This window comes from Drosophila serrata, unplaced genomic scaffold (assembly GCF_035046125.1).
Source record: "Drosophila serrata isolate PLE 108 unplaced genomic scaffold, ASM3504612v1 contig_249, whole genome shotgun sequence".
Classification (NCBI taxonomy): domain Eukaryota; kingdom Metazoa; phylum Arthropoda; class Insecta; order Diptera; family Drosophilidae; genus Drosophila; species Drosophila serrata.
Genome location: NW_028257147.1, coordinates 680,915 through 697,837, shown reverse-complemented (window position 1 = coordinate 697,837; position 16,923 = coordinate 680,915). Strand labels below are relative to the sequence as shown.

General features: G+C 37.1%; 1 protein-coding gene across 1 annotated transcript in view; it reads right to left on the bottom strand.

The window, feature by feature from the left end:
* Positions 1 to 16,609, bottom strand: part of MESR3 (misexpression suppressor of ras 3) — a 55,721-nt gene extending 39,112 nt beyond the window's left edge. Inside the window, exon 1 of the mRNA XM_020956882.2 lies at positions 15,944 to 16,609. The gene's annotated coding sequence lies outside the window, so the exon portion shown is untranslated. The remainder of the gene's footprint in view (positions 1 to 15,943) is intronic.
* Between the last annotated feature and the right edge of the window lie 314 nt (positions 16,610 to 16,923).

Sequence of the window (16,923 nt, the reverse complement as noted above, 5' to 3'; positions counted from 1 at the left end):
GCGAAATTTATTCATCTCCAACGATGATAACTTCATCGAACCTCCCACGCAGCCTCCGTCCAGGCCTGGTCGTTCCCCCATTTTTTCTCCTTATTTTCGCTAAGCTCTTATGGAATGCTTTTGCCAACGCCATAACTTAACCCAAAACACCCGCTACATCGCTCCCCCTTTAAGGCCTGACCCATCTGTGTTGGCCACATTGTTTGGTTCTCTAGCGCGGTTTTTTCTTAACGTTATTTGATGCACAAAAAAAAATTATTTAGATAAGTCCAAGTGAAAATATTTGTTGGTAGTATAAAACTATCTTTGAAACTATAAAGATATTTCCTTAAAGACTCTTAACTTAAAATTACTTTGTATAATTCCTAAATAAATATAAACAAGTTTAGCTAATATTTACTACAATTTCTTCCTGTGTAGAGGGTCGCAGCTGTGGTCACACACAACAGCGAACAAAATCTTTAGTCGCTGCCACAATTGGCAGCCAGTTGGAAGTCCGGGAGTGGTTCTCGGGTTTAGCGGTTTGCGGATTGGGCTTTGGCTTTTGAGGATTGGAGGATTGGAGGACTGTTCCACTGAAGAACTGAAGGCGTAGCCATTGGAGGAGGCCACTTGGTCGCGAGACCACAGAAGTGACTTAACTCGTTTTAAGCCTTCTCATATGTGGTGCTCCGCGAGTCTCTCTTTTTTGTTCCATTCATCCGGGCGAGTTTGCCTGCATCTATTTCATTTCAGACTCCACTAGACATGCCACAACGATGACACTTGACTGAATATTTATGGCCACAAATGGAGCGAAAATAAAATCGCCAAGTCACGGCGACCAGAGGGGGCAAGATGGGGGAAAAAATATATATATGTAACAGATGGAGCGCAAAAAAAAGTGGACACACATGGCGATGATTTTTAGATGCGGATGGAAGATGCCATGGAGAGACCATGCCCTTTTTTGGGCTTTGCCGTTAGTTCGACCGACTAAAGCGGTTAGTAAAGACTTATAAGACCCTGTCTGCATCCGACTTAAAAGCGGGACTTTGAGCTGTACAGCGACATTGGGTTCCAAATCCGATTCTTACACAGGGAAAAGTATAGTTAAAGTTTTGAAGATGTGATTTTGTAAACTATTCTAGAAAGTTTAAGTTGAATTTGAATTTTTCTTTTAAATATTTTAAGGATTTTGAATACAATCTCGTTCCTACAAAATCTTTACTTTTTTTAGATAACTTTTTTTTCAGACATCAAAACAAGAGGTCATACCCTGATAAGAGCCAAAAACAAAATTCTAAAATTAAAAAGAAAAGAAACTGATTTTGTGAAGCTGAAGGTTATATACCTTTGTAGATTGTAATTAAATTATACAAAGGTTCAAATCAAAAATTGATCATAACTAAGCTTGAAGAATATGATCTTTATTTATCTATATTTTTATAAGACAAATTTGTTGAAAAATCAAAGCTTAAAAAACTCGTAACTCTGCCAAAAAAGCATTAATTTTAATTCGGAGAGCGTTCCTATGTTAGTTTTCATAAGGTTTATAAATCTGCATACTAAATAAAAACGTTAAAAAATTCAAATTTTTATGAATTTTTTAAAATTTTAACGATGTAACCCCTTATAAAAATTTAAAAAAATTAAAAAAAATTATTTTCTGCCGGAGATGACTAGTTCGAATCGGCTGTTGATGCTGATCAAGAATGTAAATGATTTATAGGGTCGGAAGGGACTCCTTAACATTATTACAGGCTTCTGACTAGAATGATAATACCCTGCAAGGGTATAGAGTTGAACCCGCTTCTTAACCAATCTCAAGATCACAATATTGACCATAGAAAGTCCCATTTTGTTCACTGTCCCAAACCTGGCCGCCTGTTTGTTCCGCTGGAGTTGCCTTTTGGCGATCTCTATCTTTATGTGCTCCTATATACAAGTATGTCTGCTCTCCGGTTGCCTGTCTCAAATATTTGCGCTTATTATACCCTTGCAGGGTATTATAATTTCAGTCAGAAGTTTGCAACGCAGTGAAGGAGGCACCTCCGACTATATAAAGTATATATATTCTTGATCAGGATCAACAGCCGAGTCGATCTAGCCATGTCCGTCTGTCCGTCTGTCCGTCTGTCCGTCTGTCCTTCTGTCCGTCTGTCCGTCTGTCCGTCTGTCCGTCTGTCCGTTTCTACGCAAACTAGTCTCTCAGTTTTGAAGCTATCTGAATGAAACTTTGTAGTTAGCCTTCTATATACTCTCACTCGTATATATGTCGGAACGGGCCGGATCGGACGACTATATCATATAGCTGCCATAGGAATGATCGGAACATTTTTTTAAAAAAAATTTTAACTCTTTCAGTTTTGAATAGAATTGGATCAAATTTGAGATATAGCCATTTCATATTATTCTACAATTTTGCATAAAATTTTATGAAAATCGGACTACTATATCATATAGCTCCCATAGGAACGATCGAGAAATTAATACAATTAAATTTATAACTTTTTTAGTTTTCAGCTGATTTTCATCAAATTTGAGGTATAGCCATTTTATATTAGTCTTAAATTTTGTGTCAAATTTCATGAAAATCGGATGACTATATCATATAGGTGCCATACAAACGATCGTTAGATGTAGAGGAAAAATGCAAATCTGCGAATGTAAAACTGCAAATATAATATGTATAGGTGAATGAAATGAAAGCAGGTATTACTTCATTGTTTTTTAACACAATTAATATAATTTATATTGTTGAGATTCCAAGTCATAGAAGTTATATCTGCAAGGGTATATAAACTTCGGCGTGCCGAAGTTAGCTTCCTTTCTTGTTTATGTTGCTTTTGTTTTATCAGCTTGTTTATTCAATGATTATGGTGGCGTTGTTTTTCTTCTCTTTTTTTCGTTTTATTTTTATATTTTTGTTGAGCTAAACTGGCTGAGGAGTCGACATAAGCGGGTTCGACTACCGTGTTTGGTTAGGTTTTTTTCGGGTTGTTGCCAGGAGGACAAGTACTTGGGCTTTAAGCCTATCTGTATGACCGCCATGTATGTACATACTCGCCCCGGCAAATATGTAATGAAGCATAAGCAATTATGATAATGTCGTTTGAGTTTGGGTTGTTCTGCCGCTTATCATCATCGGGAGCAGCAGCATACTCAGATGCTCCGATGGGTGGTGGGGCGGTGACATTAACGGCCTCCAAAATGTTGACAGAAAAATACAAAGGGCTGGCTTTAAGCGAAAAATAAATACTCTCAGGGGTGACCTTTAAAAAATAAAAGGGGAAGCATAGGAAAGTTCTAAGAATTGTAAGTTAAAGATTAGAATAAATGTAAACAATTAACTTGTCTTGAATATTTTTCTACATATTAATACAATCAAAAAACCCACAATAAAATTGTACATTTTGTAAACTAAAATGCAACAAAGCATTTAATCATATAAATTGTATAAGTAAACAAAGATTCTTGTATTTAATTACATTTTCTATGGATAACAATAAATAATACTTATTCTATACACGTCTCAAAGAAATATGCTTTGAAATTTAAAGTATCTTTCATACTCACAATCAAAGGAGAAAATATTGAAGGAAAATGTATAAAACGAGTACAAGTCTCTGACTCACAACAAATTGCGCTTTCATTTATCAATTTTATTCATATTTTCTCTAGAAATGTTGTGTTTATTGGACATTTTCTCATGAATGTCACGTTCGCCCGTTGAAACACAGAAAATTGCTGTTCATATTTACGTTTTTGAGGGATTGAGGTGTGTGTGTGCTTGGCCGCAGGTAGAAGCAATTTGAGGCAAAGTTTGGACCAGGAAAAGTTTCTGTGGTAGTTTCGAACAGCCAGCGGCAATTTATGCAAATCAAAATGAATCTATCCGAAGCAATAACTCTATCGATGGCACTCGGAAAAGAGGGCCTCGAGCGAGGCTAAATTAAAACTCTCGCTTTGTGGCACTTTTCACCCATTGAACCTCAGATGGTTTGACACTCGACACCCGACACCCGACGCCTCTCATGAGCGTTTATCTAAAGTTCAACAACTTATGCAAATAATGCCTGCAGACGGGATTGATTGAACGAGTGCGAGTGTGAGTGCCGGGAATGAGTGTGCCATGAGTGGGCTTCAATCAAAGCCAATGCCAATGCTCCTTGTGTGTGTGCATATAGAAGCACTTTTATGTGCAGGAATTCTACTCATATTCTCACTCTTCAGAGTGATTACCAAACCGCATTCGTAATTCTCCACGAGTCATCTCAATCTTCTACGATTTAAGTTTCTATTTGCAGTTGGTTCTCTGCCTTTTCTCTGGATGATTAATATTTCTTATACATAGCTGTGTGGTCACAGTACAATTTGATGCGATTAGTCATGAAGGCTGTCAGTTCTTCTTTCTCTATGGCAACCCGTGACCCCTTCTTAAATAACAAATAATGCAATAATGCAACAGCCAGACGTATTTATTTATAGAAAAAAATATGCTTGTAATCAAATTACTATTGATCCGATTATACCTAGCTTAAAGTGGATTTTTTGTTGTAAAGATTTTTCAGAGTCTAAGCTGTAAAGTAAATCAGCTTTGGTTCCCGCTAAAGTGTCAAGGGTTAACACCAATATTAAGGCTTCAAAAACGTTTGATAAAAGATTGTTGTTTTGTTTGTTTTGGGAAATGTAAATAAGAAAACATTGAGCTGACAGCCGGTACCAGTTTATTTGTCAATAGGTAGAACAATTTGTTAAAGATATAAACCACAAACAAAATATACCATATACAAACGTCACACTTTGGAAAACACATGTTGCTCATAAGATTGTTTATTGGAGATACTATAGCTTAAATAAAATGGCAAAGTGCCCTAGAAAATCATCTTACCCAGAAATTCCCAAAAAGCTGATAAATCAAAACCAAGAAACCAAATATTTTATCAAATTTGTTTTTTTGGCAAATTCCTTTATCAAATGCAGACTCCAAATAAAAATGGCTAGAATTACTTACAGCTTCATATATGTATATGTGGAATATATCACAAAAGCAGCACGTTCAGCCAGCCAAGCGATAAAAACCAACAATAACTCACATATATATATAGCAAGTATAAACAGCTCGAATTAATATTAAATGTTCGCATTAACCCCATAAGGCCCCATTATTAATTGAAGAACACTTGTCTAAATACCGTCGAACAAGCAAATAATTAAACTATAAATAAACAACAGAAACAGACATCAACGAGTGCAATGGCGGTTATAATTTACGCTTGATTATACTTGGAGAGTATAATAAAAGCGTAAAGAAAATCCCACTTTATTTATAATTAGAAACAATTAGAATAAAAAGGGGGAAATTCTGTATTGAAAGGCAATAATTATACGTTTAGCTTGATATATATAAAATTAGAAAACCAAATCCATTCTAATAATTAAATAAAGCTGGAATTATGGATTTTCCCAAAAAAGAGAGAGATTTTCCATGGATTATATTATGCAAATATAAAACAAAAACAAAACAGGAAACTAACTTCAGAAGCCGACGTTATATACCCTAGCTGTTTGCCATTGAATTATAGGGTGGGATCGGAAATCGATAATAACTTAGCTTAACTTAGCTTAGCTTCGCATTTTGATACCCTTGCAGGGTATTATAATTTCAGTCAGAAGTTTGCAACGCACTGAAGGAGGCACCTCCGACTATATAAAGTATATATATTCTTGATCAGGATCAACAGCCGATTCAATCTAGCCATGTCCGTCTGTCCGTTTTTACGCAAACTAGTCTCTCAGTTTTGAAGCTATTTGAATGAAACTTTGTAGTTAGTCTTCTATATACTCTCACTCGTATATATGTCGGAACGGGTCGGATCGAACGACTATATCATATAGCTGCCATAGGAATGATCGGAAAATTTTCATCAAATTTGAGATATAGCGATCTTATATCAGTCTTAAATTTTGTGTCAAATTTTCTGAAAATCGGACGACTATATCACATAGGTGCCATACAAACGATCGTTAGATGTGGAGCAAAAATGCAAATCTGTGAATGTAAAACTGCAAACATAATATGTATAGGTGAATGAAATGAAAGCAGGTATTACTTCATTGATTTTTAACATAAATGTATATAATTTATATTGTATGGATTCCTAGTCATCGAAGTTCTGTCTGCAAGGGTATATAAACTTCGGCGTGCCGAAGTTAGCTTCCTTTCTTGCTTTAATCAATTTTTATCAATATTTTTATATGAGCATTTTTGCGACAAATTAAATCTTAAAAATCGCATAACTAAGCCAAAAATTATTTAATTTTAAATAAGAAAGCTGTTCCATGTTAGTTTATAGTAGGTTTATAAATCTGCATACTAAAAATAAAGTTTTAAAAAAGTAAAACTTTTTATCAATTTTTGACAATTTTAACGATGTAACTCCTTATAAAATGTTGCAAAAATCGATAAAAAATTATTTTCTTGCCAAGAATGCCTGGATCGAATCGGCTGTTAATGCTGGTCAAGAATATATATGATTTAAAGGGTCGGAAATTACTCCTTCAGTGCGTTGCATACTTATGACTAAATTTATTGAACCTTGCCAGGGTATTTTTACAACAGTGCGTATACGTAATTTTTTGTGACTTAATGCCTGATATAAAATTTAAACCAAAAAGGAAGCTTACTTTGGCTCGCAGAAGTTTTTATACCATTACCGTTTGCACTTAAATTGAATAGCAATCAAAAATCGATACTAAGATAAAAATATTTGCATTCTTTAAATCGTATATATATAGATAAATTTCTTCAGCATATCAATGCTTAAAAAGCTCATAGCTAAAACAAAAAAGCATTTATTTCAATTCGAAAAGCTGTCCCATTTTAGTTTTTACTAGGTTAATAAATCTGCATACTAAATTTAAAGTTTTTAAATTTTAAATTTTTTGTCGACTTTTTAGAAAAAATGAATACAATTTTTTTCTGCCGGAGATGGCTAGCTTGATTCAGCTTTTCATGCTGATCAAGAATATACATATATGATTTATGGGGTCGCAAATAACTTCTTCGCTGCGTTTGATGTTAAAATCATATTACCCTTCCACGGTTTAATAAACAATCAATTTATAGTTTCTGAGTATTTACTTGTTTACAAGATCAATTTATTAAGAAATGATTACTTATAAATACGAATTTGTTTAATGGAGTCACTGTTGGTTATTATTTTAAAAACGGTATTAAGACTTAAACAATTATTTTTTCTATAGATATAATGGAATTATTAATTTGAACTTACCATTAAATCAATAGATCTTAGAAATACAATTATTAATCAGTTTCTGCCAAAGCCAAGCTCCGTTAATAATAATTATCTAATAAGCTATATTTTCTACAGGGTTTTCTTAAAAATTTCCCATACAAAGCAGAACATGACACCATTGTCTCCGATACGAACAGTTAATATAGATTGAACTTGACCTTTTTGTACTGCAAAGTGAGCTGCAACGAGATGCACATTGCCCGCTTATGTCACCATCAGCACTGAGCACTCAGCACTCAGCATTCAGCTGGCAACATCATTAGCATCGGCAGTGATACAAAGTCGGTTGCTAAGTAGCTGCTACTAGTAAGCCGCTTACCCCTGACATGCTGATCCCCTTGCCTTGGGGCCCAGTTTTTCCCAGCAACAACAACTGCACAACTGTCTCTCAATTGGTTTCGATTCGCGCGGTCTCGTGCCACAAAGCGACCCAATTTCCTTTGGGGCACGTTTCTGGGTTGTGCAACGTCCACGTTCTATTACAACTACTAATTGGATTAATAATGACAGACAAACAATGGGGCAGCGCCATGTGCGAGAAATGCTCAATGGCCAGCGGGATTATGTAAGGCTGCTCGGTTGCTCGGTTGCCTTTTATGGCCAACAGCAGGGAAGGCAGGCAGCCAGCCGAAGGGAGCAGGAGAAAGAGCTGTCAAAATCTAGTCTTTGTTAACTGTTGGCCAGAAAATTAGACAAGCCATCGCGAAAGACCAGGCACGACAAGAAGACAAGGCATTTAGCCGCTCAAGTAATCAACTTTCGATAGGGTCTTTGGCCTAATAGGGAAATCTCTAATATCTCTTGATTCGATGGAATGCGGAATGAGGCAGATATGGCAGAGTATTTGGACATTTGGCAAATGAAAGGAGCTTGAATATATTTGCATTAATTTAGGGAGATTTTTATACATTATTAGAGATAAGAATATCTAGATATCTCAATTATTTCAACGCTTGAAACCTCTAACTTAACTGTCATAAAAATACAAAAAAGCCAACCCCTTTCTTGGTAAGTGCTTAGTTCTACTCGGAAAACTTATAAATTAGTCCGTCCCCCTCTCTGCCAAAAAGACAATTTTCCACATCCATAGCTAGTAGCAATTTTTAGGGACAGAAACCTTCCATAAAAAAAAGGAAACCCCTGGCTTTTCCCCTTCGCCTCCCTAAAATCTTGTGGCACACAGCTGGCGGCAAGTTCACTTTGTCGTAAATAAAATGCATCCTCTCTCGAACGAACTGAGTTCACTTGCCAACACTTTCGCCGGAAAGAAGAAGGATGACGGCCTGGCACTGCAGATGTTGGACGAATTTGCCTCATAATTAGCTAAAAACGCCTGAAAGCCTGGCTAAAGTGGCAGTCGGGGTGCCCAGAGAAAGAAAGTAACGCTTTGTCGCCTAATGAGCAGAGACAGAGGCTAAGAGCGAAGAATGCAGAATGCTGAATCCAGAATGAAGAATCAGAGTGAGGGCAAAATGCGAAACTAACTAACAAACTTGGCAAAATGGCATTCCATTATATGGCACACTATATATTTTATATATATTATATATAAACTGCACATATTGCGGATGGGGACTGACTGACTGACCCAATTTCAGGGAAGACCCTAAGCCGCGCCCCAAAAACTAAGCATAATGAACGGCAGCAGCGGCAACCCTCTTCAGGGTTGCCCCATCATGTTGCCCCTCCTTCTTTTCTGCACGTGCTGCCAAATATATTATTTTCAAAATGACTCTCCGCCACTGCCTCGCCATGTGGGCTCGTCGTTGTGTCTCGACTGATTCCAAGGGTGTTTCGTTGTTTTCGGTTTGGTTTAAAAAATTTGGGTCAACGGTGCGTATGATAATTTCTGCATTTGTCTGTGTGTAAGCCGCTGGCATAGCAACAACAATAATAACAGGGAAAACATCAGTGGCAACAACAAATTCGATTCAAATACGCAGGAACAAGCAGCGGCAAGTGGTGGATATATTTTATATTTATATAAATACACAAGTTGGCATTGCATGCAAGGATGTGTGGCAAGCCTTAAATGTCCCTTTCTTTAGCAAAAATATATATTTTTAATGGAATAAATATAAATTATTAAAGCCTAAATAGTATTTAAATTAAATGAAAGACATTCTCTTAAGTATTTTGCATTATAAATCAAATTCTAAAGCTTTAGAAAATGTTTTACATTAATTTCAATATTATTTTTCACAAATAATTACCAATACTGTGTATAAGTCACTTTATTTGGCATTTCCCTTAACCGGAAGTCGACTCTCATCGTTGCCAAGCATAGTGACATGCTAAATTCACCTTTTAAATGCAAGGATATCGCCAGGGAAACCCACGGTACGTGCAGCATGTTGACAACGCCATCAGCCGAAACCTGACAGGATAACAAAGGCATAACAGCAGCAACAAGGACAACAACAATCCGTGCAACAGAAACAGCAACAACAGCAACCACAGTGTGACGTGTGACATGCACGTGCGTCAAATTCATCATACGCCATGGGGACCCACACCCACACACCCACACACCCACACAACTCGCACGTGAGAGAGAAGCAGGTGGGAAAAAAGGTAGCTAAACCTAAAGTATTAAAACATGAAACATGAATTGTTCGAAACGCACCCTGGCACGGTCCACCTTCGGGGCAATTATGAAATTTGTCTCCATTTGTTTATGCTAATGCGGCAAAGTGTCAGGGAACAACAAAAACAATGTCAGGATAACAAGTAAACTGCATGCGCATAAAAACTTCATTCTTCTAGCTCTCCATATCTTGTCGCCTTCTTTTTTATCTTGCAGATACTTTAGCCCGCTGCAACTTTAGACGCTTTCAATTTGTTGGAAAAACTTTGCGGAAAAGTTTCGCCAGCTTCAAACAAACACACAAACAATCTGGCACGTGTTGACACTCAGTCACCTCCTATAAACCTCCTCAAATATATCCCGCTCTCTCCTCCTCATCTTATCTACCTATCTTAATCTTCTGCTCGTTCTCTAGTTTTTTTTTTTTTTTTTTTTAACAATTTCCCAAGGATTTTAAGCGATTTTTAATTAAAATTATGGTGCGACCAGCTGACGCGCTCAACTAACTCGAGCCAAACAAACAACAAGAATGAGATATTAAAAGTCGTTCCGGGGAGGAGGGAAGAAAGAAAAAGGTTTCGAAAGAAGAAAAACACCGTAAGACGATTTTTTATGAGCACAAGAACCCGCTCGATGACATCAAAATGATAAAAGTCGAACGGCAAGAGGCAAGCACAAAGGCAGCAGCGGAAAGAGCAGAACATTAAGGAACTGAGTCAGCGAAGAGTCAACAACAAACCGACTGCCTCAACAAATTGCTAAAAAATAATAACAATATAGGAGAGATAAACGTAAGGAAAACAAATATATATATGTATATATACACTTGGCAAGTAAGCAATCGGGAATTGAATATTTAGATTAAATATTTTGTAAATTACAAGAATATAAAGGTAACCTTATTGAAAGGGGATAGCTAACATCAGTGGCAAACAATAAATCTAATTGTCTTTCTAGTTCCAAGATCTTAAATCTGTAAACTCTTTTTTATATAAGGAAACCTAAACTAAACTCTGTAAATATAATTTCTAAGTCATAATCAAATGTTATTAACTTTACTACCCCCTAAATTTCCGCCATGTGTAAGCTTAAGATTTCGCTGATAAATCCCTATAAATAAAGCTGAGTATTCAAATCGTTAGCGTCAACCTGTCCCAGCTATTGATGAGCTCATAAATTGCGTGGCGAAAATATAAATATAGGGGAACCAAATTTAATCGTATTTCTTTGTATTGCCTGGCGTCGAAAGGGATTTGGAATCTTAAGTTGGCGATTTGATAGGAAATTCTTATTTTGATAGCTTATCTAAAGCAAACACAAAGCCCCACATATTGGACTAGGCCACCAGCTCTCCATTCTGGCTATTGATACATGCCCAATGGAATCCACCTCCATTTCCAATTCAATATAGTTCTATTCTTTGGCTACTAACTGTTCTTCGTGTTTGGTTCTTTTTTTTTTTTTGCTGATAAAGCAATCTTGTGGTTAATATATATACACAAATACATACATATATAGTGGGTATCAAAGCAGTTATGGCACACAGTGGAGCATGTTTAGTAATCGCTTTTTGGGGTCAGTAATTTGGTAATTGAAAATCACACTAAGTATAGACACCGCGCAAAATGGGTCACCATAATAATAATAATGGTAATACTTCTTTGTGGCGGCCAAATGGTAAAAGAACAACAAACAAAAAAGTGCTAGAACTGTTTATTGGAATGCCAGAGAATGACAAAGTGAAAGAGATATGATAAAGCGAAGCAGAGCAGTGAAGACATAACAATCAAAGAACTAGACAAGACTAAAAAACTTTGCTTAGAAATTGCTTCTTAACAAGTTTCAGGCGGGAGCAGAACCGTCAACGAATTTAGTTGGTTTTGCTAAACATTTGCAGAAATTGTAAGGATTTTTTCAGAGAAGTGGAACTATTTTATGATTATGATCTACATATTTTTTGTTCCCCATTTTCATGTCTTTAAAAGAATTTCTTTTGGCAAAAAATTGATTAACTTTCAATGGCTTTGATGCTGTCCAAGACTTAACACATAATTTAAGAAACTTTCTCTTGGAAATGATTGAATAATCTGAGGCCAATTTTCGGTTCATATTTTTATGGTCTCATATAGCTTCTGATAGTGTTTGTAGATTTTTAATTTAATTTTTGTGGATTATTGAATAACAGAAAGCCTTTTACTAATTTTTAAGAAATAGTGTGATTTGTTCTATAATATCAACATTCCTCTCCCATTGTGCTTTAAAGTTTGTATTTATTCTTTTAATCATCAATATGTAATCAATATTTACATACACCTTTTCATTTTAAATGTTATATAATAAGCGAAACCCTTACCCTGCTTCAATGATTTGGAAAAATCATTAATTATTAATTGTCATTTTTCGGAGACTTGAGGAAATGCTTTGAGCTGGCGCCTTTTTCCCCCTTTTTTTCTGAATAATCAATCTCATTGACAACTTGAACGGTTTCCGCCTCCGTGGTGTTGATAGCCCAATGATAACTTCATCACCTTCAACATAATTCATTTCACTTTTCCGTTTTCACAGCCTTTTGCCTTTGCCATGTAAATGATATTTTCGGCGTGTAAGCCGTGATAAATGATACGACGGCTTTCGGGAGAGGGGGAGAGTTGAGATGTATCTTCAAGCAGCCAGAGAGATGTTTACAAAAGTTATCTTTGAGTGGTTGGGTGTGTTGTGCATGTCTGGGGGGGGGGGCTTGGGAAAGTTGTGTGTGTTTTTACCCTAAAGAGCCCCTCTTCACCTCCCATGGGATTATGCTGATGAGGAATCGATGCGATGCGCCTCTTACCCGACCGTCTCGGGGTCAGCCCGAAAAGGTTAACGAAAAAGTTTGGCCGGCAATCAAGAGTTGTGTTATTTTCTGTTTCCCAAACTTTCCATGGGTTGGTTAGCCGAGATGTGGATCTGAATTGGCATTTAATAAACTGTCATTATTACTTGGGCAGTCGTCTTGAAAAGGGATAAAGTATAGAGGGAGGAGCACACACCCAAAGACTTTTTGACAGTGAAAACGAAAACATTTGCTTCTGTATGCAATTTGTCATTGATAGGCGACACTGAAATCCGATTCCCCAAACCCTCCTCAGCCAACCAATATTGTTTATTTATTCGTCTGAGAGTCGGGGGCTAAACTTCTGGGGAAACAGCTGAGTTGGCCATTAAAGAAAGGAACGGAAGCCGCCTGGCTTCAAGTTCTCAATCTTAGACCCGAAAATCAATTTCTGTATCCTCAGTTTTAACACTTCAGCGAACATTGGATCGAAGGCAAAACCCGAAGGAATCTAAAACTAATTTAAATAAAAACCAATCTGGCATAATTCGCTGCCACGACAAACTTTCAACCGTAGAACGATTCTCGTTTTTATGGTGACCTTCCCCTTGCTAGGCTTTCGCTTTCGCTAAACTTGGAGGGGATTAGAGGAGGAGGAGGAGGAGTGGGTGTAACCATGTAGCCATGTGGCTCTCGAGGATTCTGGAGACTGGAGGATGGAGCCTGCCCCTGCATGCTGATGACTATCCAAAACAGCGAATCCTTAAGCCCCAACACCCATTCAACAGAGAGCGGGAGACAAAAGCACAGCACAGCACAACACACATAAAAATGTGTAGGCAAAGAGATAAGCAAACATTTTCTTTTCGCCTTTCCTTTATTTTCCACTGGCACACACAACAGCACACAATGAAAAGCGAAAGTGGAAAAGTCTGCAAGTGTCTGGGTGGCCGAGGCCTCGGCCTTTTTTTTCGGATTTAGGCCTCGGAATTATGTCCATGGCACAATAGAATCACTTGTATATAGGTCGAAGTCGCCAGTCGCTAGTTATGGGGCCAAAAAAGAACCATGGCTGGACCATAAAAAATTACAATAAACAGCAATAGCCATAGAGCAGCATCACCAGACCAGACCGCAAAGTACAAATAAAAATGGCAGAGAGAACTCGAGGAATTTATATTGCCCGCAAATAAATGGATAGTATGTGTATACAGTGCGTATCAAAGGCTGGAAGGTTCAGGAATTTTTGTAATAATAATTGCAATTAATCTTGAGTGACTGGATAATGTTAACAAATGTAATTGAGGGGAAAATCTGGGGAAATTTAGTTTGGAAAATGTACAAATTTTTAGCAAACCAAATTTAGGTGGTTTCCTTAATAATAAAATATTGATCTAAAGAATGGGTTATAACTTTCTGTACAATAAGACTTAAGATTTAACAGACAGATTTAACAGTTTCTCTTACCTATATTATTTCCCTGACATCTCTAAGCTCTAATTTCTTTCACTAAAAATGTATCTGTACTAATGAACCGCACTGTTCTTTAGTACCTTCTCCTGGTTGATCTAACAGCTACACTCTGTTCAACATCTAACTTACTTTCTGTCTGTCTGTCTTTCGGTGACTCCTCTCCTTCTTTCCGTCTGAAAATTAATTTGCGGCATTCTATGGTTACGCATTTCCATTTACTTGAATGGAAATTAATTAGCCACGCCGGGCTGTCGAATGCTGGATGCTGGCGGTTGGCCTGCTGACTTGGCCAAGAAATTAGATTCTCCTCGGTGCAAATGAATCTTAATATTTGTTAAAGGTTGCAATTTGTATTTGAGGAGAAGGAATTAGATGAAGAAAAGTAAATTGATGCCTTTCGAGTTGGTATTAATGGAGCTTGAGTTTCGTTAAATTATACCCAAGTGTGTGTATTAATTTATAGCTTATTTATTAATGCTTTTAAGCTATAATGTTGATTAAGCTATTTGGAGTATAAGTAATCAGGGAAAAGGGGGTTTTTGTATATATTTGTATAATATTTAATATGCTTTTATTTGCAGTAAATAAGTAACTTATCTAATGTTTATTGTTCCCTGCTCGTATTTATATCTTTTAACTTAATTTGTATCTTCACACTCTTGATATCTTTATCGAGAGCTCTCCTTCATTATTGCTTTCAGTGCATCGACCCAACCCCTTTTCGTATTTGCATACATTTCTTATCGGACTGCGACCAAAGCTCCATATAGAATTGATAAACTGGTCGTTACTCCGTTGAACTCTATAAAACCTTTCGCCAATTTGCAGAAACCACACACACACACACACACACTCACGCCCTCATATAGTCAAGACCGAAAAATGTGGCTGGCATTTGGATAGCCTCGTTTTATGGGCTGATAAAAGGACTTGGCAGCAATCAAAAACCGCAAACATGTTAACCGTTAATGCCCCCAGACACCTATAAGGGTGCCAGCCTTAGTCCTGAGTCCCTTTCCCGGGGTCCCGAGACCCGGAGCCCTGTCCTTTGGCCATAAATGCGCCAAAAATATAAATTATATTTAAACAATATAAAGAAGGAAGCAACACCAGAAAGGCACCATCCGGTTACAGGCCGAGTTTTCCACCCCCTCACCCACTCTCTGAGATCTCAATAATTCAAAACAATTTCGTTTTATTGCCGAAAACTTTTTTCTGAGGGGCTTTTCATTGTTGGGCCTCTCGCATGTGGCGGCTGTGGTGGGCGAGGGGCGTAAGTGGTAAGTGGGTGTCGGCTGGCTAAAAGGGGGTGGCGGGATTTGTATCCTCCGAGCACAGTTTAACCTCAACAAAAGCATATTGACCCTCGGCACATGGTCAACCCTTTTTAACTGTTGCGAGGGTCGCGTGAAAAGCCAACACATAAAATGAGAGTAGCGGAATTGAAGGTGTGGACTGAGAGAAAAATTTAACTTGTTTTTAGTTCTCAAGATAAGAGGTATTGAGACAAATATAATAAATACAACTTTTTGGGGGCTTTTTATAGATTTAAATAAATAGTTTTAGATCAAATAATAATTTAAATTTAAGGGCCGAAACAACATCAAATGTTTTTAATAAATATAAATAAAAAACATATTAATATAGTTCCGAGTGCAATTTTTCTAATTTTCCCTTATATTCTTACACATTAATTATTTGCACATTTTCGCCCCACATTTTCGCCAAGTGCGAATCAAAATGGATGTGGGAGAATCCCTGCTAACTTACCGTTATTCGGGCCGCTGCGGGTCTGATGACGATGAAGATGAACGGGTTCGTAATCCTTTTAGCGCCGGTTTAATGAGAAATTCCTTCACAACAACTGAACACACACCGTTGCACACACACACACACGCACGCACACGGCCACTTCACCAGGCGGAAGGGGACTCTCTCTTCCCAAAACACAATTCTCCAATTTAATTATCCCAAAAAAATGGCAGAGAGCGAGAGAGTGTGTATGTGCGAAAAATATCTTTTGGCGACCGATCAGAACTGTACAGAAATCACCACGATGGTCCGGCTTAATTACCGCTAATTGCACTGGCTATTATTGCTGTTATTGTGTGTTTGCAACTTCGTATTTTAATTCAATCAAAAGTCGTACAAATTCAATTGACACACCGACACTTTGCCATTTAATTAATGGTCGCCGTTACTGAGCGATAAAGCGTGATTGAGCCAAGAGCACAAAGACGTAAAAATTTGCTATTTAAACTGGATTCTTAAATCTCGGAGCAGCGGCCAAACGAGACGTCCGCACAGCGACAAGTTGGAAACGCGAATGCGAGGCTCAAAGAGAAGCGGCAAAAACAAGCATGGCTGGAAATCAAGTTGCACAGTGGGCTCGTTTGAGTTTTCTTGTACCAAAATTATTTCCTTTACTTACTCTTGCTATGAAAGTAAAAATTTTTAAATATAATAGAACAATTATATTTAAATGATGTAATAAATTATTGTAACCTTTTTTTAAACTTTTAGGACATATAATTATTAATATGTATAGTTACAAAAACAGGCCAATAGCCTAATATTTTTAGTTAACCAATTATTTAACATCCACATATCGTGTGTAAAACTATTTTATCTCACTTTGTGCAAATATGCTAATGGGTTTGTAACAGAAAAAACTCAAATGGGTCCACTGTGCGCTCTCTTTCTCTCCTTGCCATTTGTTATTGCTTGAGAGCGAACAGTGGAAACTCGAA